The sequence below is a fragment of the Coffea arabica genome, chromosome 10e (assembly GCF_036785885.1).
Source record: "Coffea arabica cultivar ET-39 chromosome 10e, Coffea Arabica ET-39 HiFi, whole genome shotgun sequence".
Taxonomy (NCBI): Eukaryota; Viridiplantae; Streptophyta; class Magnoliopsida; order Gentianales; family Rubiaceae; genus Coffea; species Coffea arabica.
In genome coordinates this window covers 7,037,645-7,054,955 of record NC_092328.1, presented here as the reverse complement: position 1 = coordinate 7,054,955, position 17,311 = coordinate 7,037,645, and the positions used below count along the sequence as shown (strand labels likewise).

At 35.1% G+C, this 17,311-nt stretch overlaps 1 long non-coding RNA gene and 1 pseudogene across 2 annotated transcripts; one reads left to right on the top strand and one right to left on the bottom strand.

The window, feature by feature from the left end:
• Positions 1-3,070: 3,070 nt before the first annotated feature.
• Positions 3,071-5,404, bottom strand: LOC140015030 (uncharacterized). 2 transcript variants are annotated; one of them, XR_011821791.1, is made up of 3 exons: positions 5,041-5,404; positions 4,780-4,846; positions 3,071-3,384 (listed from the first exon to the last, which is right to left on the bottom strand). It is a non-coding gene; the product is annotated as an uncharacterized lncRNA (long non-coding RNA). The 2 variants fall into 2 exon arrangements; XR_011821790.1 differs by having other exon boundaries at positions 3,071-3,381.
• A 67-nt stretch (positions 5,405-5,471) lies between these two features.
• On the top strand, positions 5,472-16,505 carry LOC113711177 (endo-1,4-beta-xylanase 1-like; annotated as a pseudogene).
• Positions 16,506-17,311: the final 806 nt, after the last annotated feature.

The window sequence follows — 17,311 nt, the reverse complement described above, 5'->3', positions numbered from 1 at the left end:
GTATGTGTTAGTCTTCAGAGTCTGTAGTATTAAGGCTGCTTGTTTATCTTATTATCCAAATTTTCAGGAGGGCATATGGAGAACCCATCAACGAGCAATGTCCACCGTGATGGCTTTGATCAACCTGAGCAGACATCGGAGATTTTCCTTGAGAGTTTTCCTCCGGCTGGGATTTTCTATTGGCCTGATTTTCATCTTATACTGAACAAAGAAACAATGTGGTTGATTATCAGATGGTTTGCTTACATTGTTTTAGCATTCAGGCTTACAATCCATACTCTAGCAAAGTTCATTGAAATAGTCCAACAGCTGGAGAAATGCTACATTTAATTTGAAAAGCAAATGGTACACATGGTCACTAAAGTATTTAAAATTTTATATCTCGGTCACTGAGGAAATAGTAATTCGGCTAATTAAAAGCATATATCGATTAGCCGTTCAACCAAACAATGTACAGTTTTATTAGTTGAGTGAAAAAAAAATTACGTTTTTTAGCTGAAGAATGACGGTGACCATTTTGATTAACGAAAAAGTTTAGTTACTGTGGAGGCCAATTGTATATTTGTCTGCCTCGGCACCGTCCTAAGCTAGGGCCGTGGTAGTGCTTGGAGGGGGGGCCTCCTCAGGATTCGATCCCTGGTCCTTTGGATAAAGGGTCTTGGGGATGCTTCCTGATACCACTTGAGCTACCGGCCTTTTTGTGGAGGCCAATTGTGTATTTGTCCGTCTCGGCATCGTCTTAGGCTAGGTAGCTCAAGTGGTACCAGGAAGCATCCCCAAGACCCTTTATCCAAAGGATCAGGGATCGTATCTTGGGGAGGCCCCCCTCCAAGCACTACCACGGCCCTAGCCTAAGACGGTGCCGAGGCGGACAAATACACAATTGGCCTCCACAGTTACCAAAATGAGGAATTTTAAATAGTTTAACCACCATAGACAGTAACTACTATATGCTCTAATTTGGAGCAATTGTCACCATTCTAGTGTACAATCAGGAGATATCAATATGTTACTCGGGCTTTACAGTAACTAGGAGGATAACACCGCGCGATGCGCGGTGTAACTTTTAGACTTGCCCAGAAATATCCAATTATTCAAATTTAGATAATAAGCATGAAAAGTTATATAAAGGTGCACCAAAATCTTTAGGATTAGGTTTTTGTAAATTTATTAAGCAGCGAAAATAAGCCACAATTTTAACTTAGTGACTAAGTTACGAAAAGTCATTTTTTGCTTTACCTACTAATTGAATAGGATTGGCAATGTCATAAATTTCAAAGTAATATATACCATGTAATGTCATCTTGCATCGACTAACTGTATTTGCCATGATTTGATGTGCATAAAAAATGTGTCATTCATGAACAAATTCAAGAGGAAGCTCAACGTTTTGAGAGCAATACTCAAATATGTCGGATAAGAAGCCTATTTAATTGTAAAATATAGAAACGACCACATAATAGCAAGAGAAATAGGATTCAACACGATAAAGATGACTACATAATAGCAAGAGATACAAGATTCAACACAATATAGACTAAAGATCTATATATAACTGATAAGAGAAACAAGCGATTATCTCGTGTCTAAAATCTTATTACGACAATGAATAAGTTTTGAAAAACCAAATCAAATAATTACACAATGAAAATATTTCAGATGCAAGATATGTTTTACGTCAACAACATACAACAAATTTAACATCCTTTTTTCTTTTTCTTTTTCTTTTTTTTTTGCATAAAAGAAACTTTAAAATAACATATAATCCTATACACATACAAAAGAGATCTCCAAAATGCAGTCTCTATAGACCCATAATGAAAACTCTGTCAATGAAGTTTTCCCCGACTGCAGCTTCATGCGGTGATGCAGATGCAAAACCAAGAAAGTCAAAACCAAGCTTTGGACACAAAAATTCACAATGAAAATCAATAGATAAAAAAGACCAATCCAGCAAGCCATCTCTAAGCCTAAGGTAAAGCCAAGGGGCAGATTTCTGAGAGGCACTGACAAATCTAAACTGCATCCGGAGTCTTTTCAAACATCGGGTTTTCCAGATTATCATATTCTACTTGAGAATATTATTTGCAGAATGCTCAAAAAGATCATTCCAATATTATACAGAAATCTATATAAGTTGCCATCTAAACTGGATATGTTAAATGCAGATCTTGTCCAACATCCAGGATTTCTTGACGACATGAGCAATTTTCTTCCTCTTAAGTAAATTATTGCAGAATGTTCAAAAAGTTTATTGTAATCTTACAATCCAAAATTCTTTAACAAATCTAAGTCATTATATAATTGATGAATTCTGTTACACAAGTTTCAGCTATTTAAATTTCTCAAATTCACCAGAATGGATGTAAAAGGGTTGAAGAATAAGGGTTCTCTGGTATAGGTTCCAAAAAATGGCATATTTCCATTCAGAATTTGTCTTGATAGTACTTCATTTGGTACAATAAAGGATGCCAATAGAATATTCCAATTTAATGCGTATGGTCCTAATCATCAAATATAATGAACTACAAGTCGTAACTTAGGAAATCATGATCGTAGAGCTATTGATCTTGCATGTCTTGATCATCGTCAGCTCAGGTGCAAAACATCCTCAAGAGCAACAAAACTGAACCATTACCATAATCCAGGCTAGTTACTTGGAATTCTACAGATTACAATTTAACGCCACTAATTGCATGAGATAATTTAAGAATCCCAATGAGGATCTTATTTCGATTTCTGCGATTATCCTTAAGCTATCTGAGGCACAAAAAGAAAAAAGAGAAATCTTCCAAAATACTATTTACCCATCCATATTTTGACAAAACTTAATCACAAAAGATTATAGCGAAAACAACAAAAATCAAAATACACTTATTTACTGTTATAAGCATAGTCTCTCGATCTGATTTGTATAAAAACATAACCTTTTTCAAGTTCTCCTTCCAAATTATCACCATTGACATCTCACATATAAATAAGCAATTTATAAATCCAAACAAAAAAAAAACCCAGACCTTAAATCAACTAAAAGCTATAAGAATTGCATCACTCTCCCACTATTCGTTAATTTTGACAACCAATCAGCTATAGTACAGAAACAAGAATCCCAAATATTACCATTTTACAACCCATGTACTTACCAGCAAGTAATCAATTCAAAAAACCCATCAAAACCCCAGAAGTAAAATCCACCAAAAACCATAAATATCTGAGGATCAACAAAATTCATATAATAAAGGTACAACCTTGGTCCTTGACATACTCAGCAAAGGTGTTGCAGTCTAAGCAGAGAGCCAGATCAGTTAATCCCAGACTCTCACACTCTTTGGTGCTAAGTTGCATTTGCACCAGTAACAAAACCCAATGTATGGTCATTTCCTGCTACAGAAGTAGGATTAGGATTAGATGTACCCCAATAATAACATATTCATATAAAGAAAAGAACCTTTAAAGTTGCTTAGAAGAAAGAAGAATCCACAAAAAAAAAATGGCGATAACAGAAACAAGAGAAGAAATCTATTGAGAGAGTATAAAAGCTAGTTTTACCAACAGAAATTAATCAATAAAAATAATGTCACTGATGAAATTTCCCCAAAGGGAACAAAACATTGTACATATACGTGGAAGCAAATTCTAGAGAAGTTCCTATGCATTATTTTCTAATTTTTCTTTTTTTTTAAAAAAAAAATGCAATATTGGGTCCAACATCAAATGTCAATTGTATGACGCACAGGAATACTATTTTCTGAACATAATTTTTCCAGTCAAAGATCGAGCCAAGTTTTTTTAGTAATTTAAAAGAGGAAAGATGGTATCTTCATAGTAGATTAAATGGATTTTGCTTTTGAAACTCCATTTATGTAATTCGTATAACTATGTATCTCATGAATCATGAACTGATCAAAACATCTTCAAGGAAGTTAGTCATATTAATGATTTCATTTTGCACGTTAAAACCACAAAACCAGAAAAATCGACTATGAAATAAAGATTTCATCATACAGCTTCCCAAATCTTGACATTACGAAGAATACCAAGTAGTTTATATAACAGATTCATTATGTTTCCCAGCCAAGGGAAAAAAAAGAAGATACAGAAGAAAAAGATACTTGTATCTAATTTACTTTGACAAACACAATAAAATCCAAAACACAAAACACTGGAAGAAATTTGCTCATTCTTCCAATCACTTTTACCTTTATCCTTTCTCTGACAACAACCTCAATAAACAAAAATAGGCTAAATTAGGTGAGAGAAACCATTTATAGAAAAAAGACTATGGTTTATAGTATAAATAGTAGAACACAAATAAATATTACCAGCTTTAACTACTTCTTAGAGATGTCAACTTCAAGTTTTCATATTCCTTCCTGTAACAACAACCACTAATATACTTGGAAAAGTAGCACCAAAAGAACAAAAAAAAAAGGAAAAAAAATCATCCATCAAATCCTAAACCAGGCGTGGAAGAGGGAAAAATTAAATCAGATTGATGCAGCAAACTTACATTTTCACTCACCAATTGTTTTTCACAAGTGGCCATTTTTCCTCCGAACTCCAGAAGAAATCCAAGACAAAAACGAAAAATGGAACAATAAATCACCAAATAGATACAAAAAAGAAAGTTAATAAATATCTAAAAGCTAGCTAATCATCAATTATTCATCATCTCAGACCATATTAAAAGTTTTTTTTCTGATTAAAAATTAAAAATCAATGATAAAACAGAAATGAAACAGGGACATTAATCATGGAAAGAAAGGGGAAGAAAAGTACCATATATCTGCATTCTAGAAATTGACATCAGATAGTGGAGATGAAATATTGACCTTCCCTGTCCTTACTGTTTCACAAAAGGACACGACAGAGATGAGAAAAAAAAAAGATTTGCTGCTTTTAGCCAATGAAATAGAAATATCAGGAAAATGATAGGAAAACAGAAAAAATTAGCCCTAACTACTCGAGGGAGGGAGGAAGATGAAGAAGAACAAGAGGGAGAACTGGGAGAAACCGGGAGTGGAAGGGGAAGAAGATTACCAGCCCTTTTCTGTCTCGAGCCCATCGTCCATCAAATCCTAAGCAACCACTCTGCAGAAGGAAAAATCCGGACCCTCCAATTGAGATTACAATCTCTTCCAAGTACAATCAAATGCCAGAAATTGAGGGGAGACCTCTGGGTCTCATAAAAAAAATGGAGTTTTGTCCAGAGGACAAAAGCAAAGAAAAACTCTTGACATCGATTGATGCTGCTATGTTTTGAAAGACAGAGAAAGAAGAAAGAAGAGAAGCTGCCGTCGGTTTACCAGTCCAAGCAAACAAAAAGACAGACGTCCAATTGGCAAACGGGCTGGACGACCATCAATTGAGAATTTCCACGGGCCGGACGACCACCAATCAACCAATGAAAGCGAGCCACGTCAGCAATTGAAACCCAATTGAAAACAAGGGCATTCCCCAATAGACTAGATATGTTAATAAGTACCTATTCAACTTGTCAAAAAAACAAGACAACTTACTAGTACAGTGGATAGAAAATCAGCCGATATTAATGACAAGGACTTATTACTTGACAGAGCTAGAGCAAAAATCCTGCTTTCTCTGAAGACGAGAATATCATATCCAATCCCAACTTTGACGATGGCCTTAACAATTGGTCTGGAAGAGGCTGCCAGATTGTTTTGCATGAAGCCATGGCGGATGGCAAAATTGTTCCTTCGTCTGGCAAGTTCTTTGCATCTGCTACGAATCGCACTGGTAGCTGGAACGGCATTCAGCAGGACATTACAGGCAAAGTACAGCGAAAGCTTGCTTATCAGGTTGTTGCTGTAGTTTCTGTATTTGGTAACAATGGGGCGGATGCAGAGGTTCGTGCAACATTGTTAATTCAGGCTGCAGATGATCAGGGGGAGCATTACATTGGGCTTGCGAGGTAAGTTATCGCCTGCCATGTCTGATACTTTTTCTTGTAGTTTGAAATGCAGCATACAAGAGGTCTGTATAATGTATAGCACGAGTTGCAATCGTTATAAATATGAATTTGAAAAGCTAATGGTCTCATCCAAGAGTCAAGACGTGCTTAATTACTTGGAGGAAAAAGTCTTCCTTTGTTAAGGCTCAATCATTTGGAGGAAGATCCTTAATTAGCTTCATTTTTTTTGTTTCTCTTTAATACAGGTTATACACCATATTCACCCAATTGACAATCTCCTTCATGTGAATTAGACCTGTTTCGTGGGTTTATTCACATGAAAATAGTTAAGGAGTTGACTGGTTAAAATAAAAAAATTTTGTTGGCAATTCTTTGGCATGCTCATGAACATTAACACAAAAACAAAACACCCGTTCCTTTGCATGAAGAAAGTGATATATAATCGTCTTCAATTACTTGGCATGTGCTTTGAGTTTTCATCCATGTCTTCTCATATAGATGCAACAAAGTGACTTGTTGTTAAGATCCAAACATGGAAACAACATTGATATATCAAATGCACAACAATTTAATAGCAAATAAGCCACAAGTATGAAAGATAAACGACACACAATATTTAACATGGTTCGACTCCACCATTGAGCCTACGTCCATGGAAAGAAACATGTTCTTTATTATGAGAGGAAAATCCTATACAAGAATACAACTTGAACCCAAACCAAACCCTTGTATACCATCTCTCATCTCTCAAGAACTCTCTCTCACATCTCATGTATAAAGCTACATGATGCCCCTTGTATCTCCTTGTGTGTGTCTTGTATAGTATGCCAACACACCTATTTATAGAGAACATTACTGTCAAAAAATCAAATAATAATTGGAAACCAATACTATTTTCTAAACTCATATAGAGTAGAAAATAGTATCTAATTCTAGCTAAATAGGATTTTACTGGACTACTACTTCAAGTAACTAAATCTAATTAGGAAACTAGTTACTTTCCACACCAAATAGGAATCTTGACTAAAAGAAATTAAGCCAATTTCCTAACAAATCTCCACCTTAGCGAATATTCCTTTTAGCAAACACAGCAAACCATCCAAAAACTCCATTTGTCTTTTCCTATCAAATATCTTGGTGCCTAACTACACACTCGAATCAATACAGTCCTGACACCAAATTAATTCAATCGGCAAATGAATATGTGTAGTTACTCTGAATCCAACCTCCAGTTGACTTGTGAGAAGGTGCATCAATTGACCATCTCTCTTTACAGAATTTCTTCTCACCACCACTTGCAATCTGGGATCCCCTTCTCTGAGTTCTAACCCTAACCATTGAGGCAATCAAGTGGTAAAGTCACCATACATCTTCTCATCCTCAGCACTGTCTCTCCACATGTGATTTCCAAGACTCTATTTAAAACGAAAAACTCATATTTGTTAGAGTCTTTTGGAGCATAAAAATTAGATCTCCTTGTTTCTTTGGGACATGTGCCACACCATCCAAAAAACGTAACCAAAATCTAAAATTCACCGGAATGAAGGATCAACTGTTGGAGGTGTGAGAAAGATTCCATCGATTCACGTTCAAAATCAACATTGGACTCCACATTTTTTCTTGACTCTTGAATCACCTGCCTAGATTTACCGTCAAGTATTTTCGTGCTTTTTGACTTCCCATCTTTCACCATCAATGCTTTTTGCCAAATTATTGAAACAATGATACCACTCATTAAATCGTTCAATTGATAACAGCTACCAATCCACTTGATTTTAATAGTTAACTAGGATTCAACTACGAACTTTGAGCAGCTCAGTCTCACAACCAATCTCTGATACCACTTGTTAGGATCCAAACGTAGAATAAACAACATCGAGATATCAAATGCATAACAATTTAATAGCAAATAAGCCATAAACATGAAAGATAAACGACACACAATATTTAACGTGGTTCAACTTCACCATTGAGCCTACGTTCACGGAGAGAAACTTGTTATTTATTATGATAGGAAAACCCTATACAAGAATACAACTTGAGCCCAAATCCAACCCTTGTATACAATCTCTCATCTTTCAAGAACCCTCTCTCATACCCCATGTATAAGACTACATGATGCCCCTTGTGTCTCCTTGTGTGTGTCTTGTATAGTATGCCAACCCACCTATTTATAAAGAACATTACTGTCAAAAAATCAAATAACAATTGAAAACCAATACTATTTCCTAAACTCATATAGAATAGAAAATAGTATCTAATTCTAGCTAAATACGGCTTTACTTGACTACTACTTCAAGTAACTTAATCCAATTAGAAAACTAGTTACTTCCCACACCAAATAGGAATCTTGACTAAAAAAAATTAAGCTAATTTCCTAACACTTGCAAGTGCATTATCTCTAATCAGGCTTATTCATCTTCATCTGTGCCAATTCTTGATTGTCTGGTCTAGGTAACATAAATTTGCACTCTTTCACTGTCTTGTATTTTCTACTATTCATCATGACATGTTTTATATGTGTAAAAATATTGGAAAGATTTTCTAAAGTTAAAAATCTACGGTGTAAAGGGTGCAGATGCAAGGAAAGTTTCTTCTCAATTGTTTCCCATCAAGAGTAATAATATTTCTGGAAGGTCCTCCTCCAGGCACTGATATCCTTCTTAATGGCTTAGTCATCAAACATGCAGGAAAACTTCCTTCTTTACCACCTCCAGTAGTTGAGGTTAGTTTAAATAGCCAGGTTCCATGAAATGAATGTGTTTTTTTATATATTATTAATTGTTCTGACTTCATTTCTCATTAATTTTTTTAGACTGGGCATAATTCTACAATCAATATCACTTGTTTTTTTCATTTTTCAAATGCTTATATGGTTGATGTCTTTCAGAATCCAGCTTATGGAGTCAATATAGTTGGTAATAGCAGCCTTAATGATGGCATTAATGGGTGGTTTCCATTGAGCAACTGCACCCTTAGTGTTGGAACTGGATCACCACGTATACTTCCTCCAATGGCTAGAGACTCACTTGGACCTTATGAGCCTTTAAGTGGTAGTTATATTCTTGTGTCAAACCGCACTGAAACATCAATGGGTCCTGCTCAAATGATTACTGATAAAGTGAAATTTTATTTGACATATCAATTATCTGCCTGGGTTAGAATAGGTCCTGGAGCTAATAGCCCCCAGAATGTAAATGTTGCTCTTTTTGTGGACGATGACTTGGCTAACAAGGGGCAAGTTGAGATTGGCAACGACGGATGGCATGAAATTGGTGGCTCTTTTAGGATTGAAGAACTACCAACTAAGGTGATGGTTTGTATTTAGGGTCCTTCTTCTGGTATTGATTTGATGGTGGCTGGACTACAAATCTTTCCAGTTGACAGGAAAGCAAGGTTTAAAGCCTTGAGAAAACAAACAGATAAGGTGATTTTCTTTGGCTTTTTTTGCTTTTGCAAGTAGAAAGTTAAAAAATGATCCTGAACTACCTTCCGATTCATCTAGTCAGCCAAGTTTTCATATGTTCATATCTAGAAATGTGTTTTATAAGCTTTCTGAGATGAGGCTTTCTCCTTCCTTCTCACCCAGACAAGCGAAAGATGCTTCATTCTCTAACATTGTCTTCTTTTACATTTACCATTGGACATGGATATTTTAGCTGCTTCATGCTTAGCATAGCTAGCATCTAGTGGCCAAAGCTATCTATGTAGTCTTACTTTCTAATGTGTTCGCTAAACTACATTTCCTTCAGCTTTTTTGAGAATTCGTGAAAATTAATAATCAGATATTCTTAAATGATTACAAACTAAAGTTTGTGCTTCCCTGCAGATACGAAAGCGTGACATTGTCCTGAAATTTTCAGGATTAGAGTCGGATAGTTTGCTTGGAACCTCGATCAAAGTTAAACAAACTCATAAAAGCTTTTCCTTGAGATCATGTCTGAGCAAAACAAACATTGACAATGAAGAATTTGTTGACTTCTTTGTTAACCATTTTAATTGGTCTGTCTTTGAGAACGAGTTGAAGTGGTCTTCAACAGAACCGCAGCAAGGAACCTTCAACTATAAAGATGCTGATGAACTCTTGAACTTCTATACAAATCAAAAAATTCCAGTTCGCGGGCATTGCATCTTCTCGGAGGTTGAGAGCACAGTTCAACAATGGATTGTTAGAAAAACATTAACGTAGGATTTTTAACCATGACCTATAAATCATGAGCCAAGGAACCATTTCAATGTATCTTGTGCCATTGAGTGTGTCTCTACTTGTGTCAAGAATCTGACCCTCAATTGCTATAGCTCTTGATCTTCTCTCTCCTACTCTCTCTTATGTTTATTGCAATGATGGGATAATCGTTTTCAAACTTGCCCAATGGAGAGAGGGACTAAGAACTTATTTATAGATGCATAAGTGACCCTTCCCATCATTGACCATTAATAAGGCTCATTCATTCTTCTTTCTAGATAAGATAAATCTTATTATGAATCACTTGTTTCAAAAATGTATATATATAGCCTTAATAGTATGTACATTTATTTATGTAAGGTTCCATGAATGGTAGAATAAGTTCATTTATCATTTCAACTAGATTCATGACTTTGGTCATTGAATCTTGTGCTTCATTAATTAAGTACATGACTTTGGTCATAATACCTTGAACCAGTCCATTAACAGGACAGGGTGATGCAATTGATTACTTACTAGAGTAAATCGCTAGTATATCCTATTCTGTCCAAAGATAAAATAAGATGATGCAATTGATTACTCTACTTATGGTATATCTCGTGACATGTTTTACAAAATTTCAGCTCACTCCAATAGCACTTCCAGGAGTAATATCTAACATTCCGGAATTGAAAGGGTCTAACTATTCTGATTGACATGAACAAGTACTTATTTCCTTGGAATGCCTAGATTTGGATCTGTGTCTCCGGATTGATGAACCTACCCAACCTACTCCTAAAAGTTCAAAAGCTTTTTATGAGAATTGGGAGCATTCTAACCGTTTAAGTCTCATGATCATCAAAAGCAAGATTGCAAAACATATACGGAAGTCAATTCCAGAATCAACGAGGGCACGTGAGTTTTTGGCTTCAGTTGGGCAACCATTTTCAGCAACTGATAAAGCCTTGGCAGGAACACTTATAGCAACCTTGACTACTAAAAGGTATAATGGGGTAAGTGGTGTACATGAACACATTATGGAAATGAACAATTTGGTTGAACAACTTAAGACTATGGACATGACTATTTCCGAGTCCTTTTTGGTGCAATTTATTCTCAATTCTCTTCCTCCTCAATTTGGTCCATTCAAGATTACTTACAACACTCAAAAAGATAAGTTGGACCATGAATGAACTTATCTCTATGTGTGTACAAAAGGAGAAAAGATTAAAGCGAGAAGGATTGCAAACGGTCCATTTGGTATCACGAGGTCATTCTGGAAAAGGATCAAGAAAGAATAAAAAGAAGAGTCGGCAGACACCAAATAACGCCGATCAAGAAGGAGTATCTGACCATGATCGATTTGACTTTAGATGATATTTTTGTAAAAAGAATGGACATAAGAAGAAGGATTGCACCAAACGTAAGGCTTGGTTTCAAAAGAAAGGTAACCTCCTTTCATGTATGTATTTTGAAACCAATTTAATCGATATTCCTTCTAATACGTGGTGGCTTGACTCTGGTGCAACTATTCATGTTTCCAACAATATGCAGGGATTCTTTACAACCCGCCAACCAATGATAATCTAAAGGACAATTCTGATGGGAAACAAAATGGGAGTAAAAGTTAAAGCCGTTGGAACCTATCGCCTTATTCTTGGTTCTGAAAATTTATTAGATCTTCCCAATACTTTTTATATACCCTCTTTTCCTAGAAACTTACTCTTCTTATCTCGTCTTGATTTGGAAGGCTATGTTTTTCTTTTTGAGAATAATTTCTTTATCTTTTCTAATACTGATAGTTTCATTAGAAATGACAATTTATATGATGGATTGTATAAAGTAAATTTTGATCCTACTTTTTCCGAATCTTTTCTTTCCTTCCATATAAATGCTAATGTCTGCACCAAACGTAGTCGTGATAATGAAACTTCATATATGTTGTGGTATAAACGCTTGGGCCATATCTCTAAAGAAAGGCTTGAGTGGCTTGTAAAGGATAGAGTTTTACCAACTCTTGATTTTACAAATTTTGGTACCTGTATAGATTGCATTAAAGGAAAGCAAACCAAGGGGACCAAGAAAGGTGCTATGAGAAGTTCAGAACTATTTGAAGTGATACATACAGATATCTGTGAACCATTTTCTCCTTGTATAAGTGGAGAAACATATTTCATCACTTTATTGATGATTTCTCACGGTATGGTTATATCTATCTTATTAAAGAAAAATTTGATGCTTTGAGTATGTTTAAAGTATTCAAGGCAGAAGTTGAAAACCAATTAGATAGAAAAATTAAAGTTGTGAGATCTGATAGAGGTGGTAAATATTATAAAAGATATAATGAAAATGGTCAGAATCTTGGACCATTTGCTAGGTTTCTTCAAGAAAATGGAATTATCGCTCAACATACAATGCCAGGAACGTCTCAGCAGAATGGTGTGGCTGAGAAAATCGAATAAGGAAGATACGATGAATTAAAACTGTTAGATCTATCAATAGAGTAATGAAGCACAAGATTCAATGACCAAAGTCATGAATCTAACTGAAGTGATAAATGAACTTATCCTACTATTTATGGAACCTCACATAAATAAATGTACATACTATTAAGGCTATGTATATACATTCTTGAAACAAGTGATTCATGATAAGATTTATCTTATCCAAAAGGAAGAATGGAGTAATGAAGCACAAGATTCAATGACCAAAGTCATGAATCTAGCTGAAGTGATAAATGAACTTACCCTACCATTCATAGAACCTCACATAAATAAATGTACATACTATTAAGGCTATGTATATACATTCTTGAAACAAGTGATTTATGATAAGATTTATCTTATCCAGAAGGAAGAATGAATGAGCCTTATTAATGATCAACGATGGGAATGGTCACTTATACATCTATAAATAGGCTCTTGGTCCCTCTCTCCACTTGACAAGTTTGAAAATGATTATCCCATCATTGCAACAAACAAAGATCATAAGTATGTTTTTACTTGTGTCAAGAACCTGACCCTCAATTGCTATAGCTCTTGATCTTGTGCCATTGAGTGTGTCTCTACTTGTGTCAAGAACTTGACCCTCAATTGCTATAGCTCTTGATCTTTCCTCTGCTACTCTCTCTTATGTTTGCTATAATGATGGGATAAAAAGGGATTAACCTTATAACCATTATAATAATAGGGTCGTTTCACTCATGGTCTATAAGGTTATATTAAATTGTCCAAACTACATGCATATGGACATTTCTCATATCAAACCATACGAGCTATATAAAATTTCTCATAAAACATAATATGAGATACACTAGAAACAAACTTCTTGCTTCTATTATATTCTTAAATCTTGTGACATATTAAGCTTTCCATATTTCTAGATTAACATTACACATTTCTAAGATATCAAGGACCATAGTAGTACATATCATCCATAATAGAAATGCATAAGGTAATAGAAGACATGATATGATTTATAAGTCATGATTTCAACCTTGCTCTGATACCACATATTAGAAATATATTAAAGTAGGATCTTTAACCATGAACTATAAATCATGAGTCAAGGAACATTTAAATGTACCTTGTGCCATTGAGTGTGTCTCTACTTGTGTCAAGAACCTGACTCTCAATACTATCTCTTGATCTTCCCTCTCCTACTATCTCTTGTGTTTGTTGCAATGATGGCATAATCGTTTTCAAACTTGTCCAGTGAAGGGAGGGACCAAGAGCCTATTTATAGATGTATAAGTGACATTTCCCATCATTGCTCATTAATAAGGCTCATTCATTCTTCCTTCTGAATAAGATAAATCTTATCATGAATCACTTGTTTCAAGAATATATATACATAGCCTTAATAGTATGTACATTTATTTATGTGGGGTTCTATGGATGGTAGGATAAGTTCATTTATCACATCGGCTAGATTCATGACTTGGTCATCGAATCTTGTGCTTCATTAATTAAGTACATGACTTTGGTCATAATACCTTGAACCAATCCATTCACCTTATGTGGGATAGCATTACATTTATGTGGTCATGTAGACCACATTATAGTATTATTCCAACATGGATACGCAATCTGAACAACACCGATTTGCTGACCACTGTTCAAAACCGTCTAATAGGTCTCTTAACATGCTACAAAGGGAAATTCCAGCATTATGATGTAGACAATGAGATGATGCACGGTTCATTCTATCAAGATCGATTAGGCAAAGATATCCAAGCTAACATGTTCAAGATTGTGATAGGTTATGATTTTATCATTTATTTTATTATTAATTTCCCCTATTGTCTGATCCGATGTGGATTAATTACTGAATTTTACTCACTTTTAGTATTTTACATTTATTTCAGGGAGTAGAACGAAAATATGATAAAAGGTGCCAATTTGACAGAAAAGAAATCCAAATGATAGAGATTGTCTCAGGAACATTTTTGGAACAAAAAGAGACGCGAACCCTTTTTGGTAATTTGGCCGAAGACAGCAAGAAGGAAAAGGGGACATTGGAGTCTTCGGTTTAGAGGCTGGGCCGCCGCATAGTAGCAGAGGCTATTTAGATAGGAATTAGAATTAGAATTTGAGGGGATTAGCACTACTGTGGATAGATAGCATTTGATTTTTCTTTTGGTTTTCTTTCGAGGAGCCATGCCCTACGCATGTCAGGAGCAAAATTGGGGAAAACTTTGACTTTTATTTCTTTGAGCTTTTTCGTATGCCAAACGAAGGGAAAACTATCAATCACCTTTTGTAGCCTGCTATCTTTTCAATATTCGGACGAATTGAATTTTTTCAATCTCAAAGAACGATGGCTGCTGCTTTCTCTTCAGTTTTGTATGATTTTTTCGCACTAAATATGAACTAATTTCTTCACTCTAGTCAAGGAACAACGGAGGTTTTGGTTCGCCTAAAACTTGTGAGATCGATTTAATTTTATCTTTTTCTTTTATTTATTGGTATTCACATATCCCTTGATTGCAATGTTCATGATTATTTAATTAATTGATTGTTTTAGATCCGGATAATTAGTTAACTTGATAATCTATTGTCAATTAAGGCATTAAATCCGTAATTGTTTAATTACCTTGAAATAGAGACAACTGACACAATTAGATTCGTGTCAGGGGGATACGGGGGCTAATCTAAAATAACCCTGATAGTGCGTTATTTGGTTAGAATAGGACTCCTCTAATACGTAAGGCAATTGGGAAATTAAATCTTTTGAGCGTACCTAAGATTATTTCTCAATTAGAGCAGTGATTAATGGGCGTACCTTAATCACCGACACAGTAAGGAGGGGTTGACTGTCATCACTTGTTTGGTAGTTATAACCTATTTATTAATAAATAATTGAAATTGCTTGTGCATCGATGATCAATTAGGTGAATCATTGCTGAAGTTATTTCTTGGCTAGACCTTTAATTATTGTTAATCTAATTTTAGTGAATTGTCATTTAATTTCTAACTAGCTATTTATTTTTATTCTTATTTGAATTTCTTTGATTGTCATCGTTTATACAAAAACACCTCCTGTATTACTTTGAATTTTTTAAGAGACAAATATCCCCAATCCCTGAGGATACGATCCTACTTGCCCTGTCTACAAATTTATAATTATTTGTGAAAAAAATTATCCCATTTGGGTATATCGGATCAAACAAATTCTTCGGGAACAGAGTGAATCAAGTAACCCATTGCACACCTAAAGTTCCTGCTCCAGTACTTGAAATCGGGTTTTGGTTATTTTAACTGACAATTAGATTTAATTTTATTGTTGTACAGGCTTCGACACCTGTCAGATTGCAAAACAATTAGACCCCTTTTCCGTTCTATTTGTGAATGATTACAATGTTGAAGATGGCTCAGACAGCTGGTCATCCTCAAAGAAGTACATCCAGCAAATAGATGAACTCAATAAACCGGGGGCACTTGTGGGAGGTATAGGTATCCAGGGGCATATAGATTGCCCGGTAGGGCCTATTGTATGTTCTGCTCTTGAGAAATTAGGTACTCTTGAGCTACTAATCTGGTTTACAGAGCTAGATGTGTCTTCTAACAATGAGTACATTAGAGTTGACGATTTGGAAGTTATGTTTCGTGAAGCTTTCGCCCATCTAGCAGTTGTCGGTATAATGTTGTGGGGATTTTGGGAGTTGTTCATGTACAGAAAAAATGCGCATTTGATGAATGCAAAAGGTGATCTCAATGAAGCTGGTTAGCCCTAAAAGAGGAGTGGATGTCCCATGCTCAGGGCCACATTGATGAACAAGGACAATTCTCCTTCAGAGGATTTTAGGGATTGTATCAAGTGAAAATTATTACAAATGAACGCAACATTATTAAAACTTTTGTTGTTGACAAGGGTGTGTAACCCCTAGTAATACCCATAGATCCATAGTCTTCATTATGGTTGCTAATTCACAAAATCCTTACCTAAAACTGTTCAAAGGTGCCTTGATGTCAAATGCGTGTTTTTAATTTAGTACTAAAGGCCACGCCAAATAGGGCTTAAAAATTAGAGCCTGGCATTATGCAGTGAAACTATTGGTTTCAACAAAGGGCACTTGTAATTATCAATCGGGATGGCAATGGGGCAGTTTGGGACAAGGTAAGGCTCCCCTGTTAGAAAATAGTAATAACTACAACTACAATAAATGATTTTGGCGTGAAAATTCACTTTTTTAAGGAAATTTGTCTCCACTATTCTACTATCGAGTTTGCGGCAATTTTCTTCAGGAATAACAAAGCCAACCAAAAATTTTCACACACTAGTATGTAGAAATTCTCCCAAGAACGGTTTTAGAGAATATCGTTTTGAAAGAAGTAGAAGAATAGTAAAACTAAAAGTAAAAAGTGAGTTTTCTGACATCTGGACATCATTATTTATAAAGTTTAGATATCCCAAAAGAAATATCATCTTTTTTGAAAATATATTTCTTCCGGAATAGGCACCTTTTAAAATGAATGGATACTTAACGGACATTTAAGGGTTGTATCATTAGACACAACTCCTAATAGAAAATATTTAGTTAAGAAGAAAAATTAAAACAAAATTAATTAAAATTAATTTTGGTTCTTAAGTGTCCAAGTGCCAATCTTTTAACCATTAAATTTATATTCTAATTCAATAGTCAACATGACAAATGTATGTGCAATTTTGGAGTTTCCTCCAAAATTTCCCACCATCCAATTTATTTGAATAGG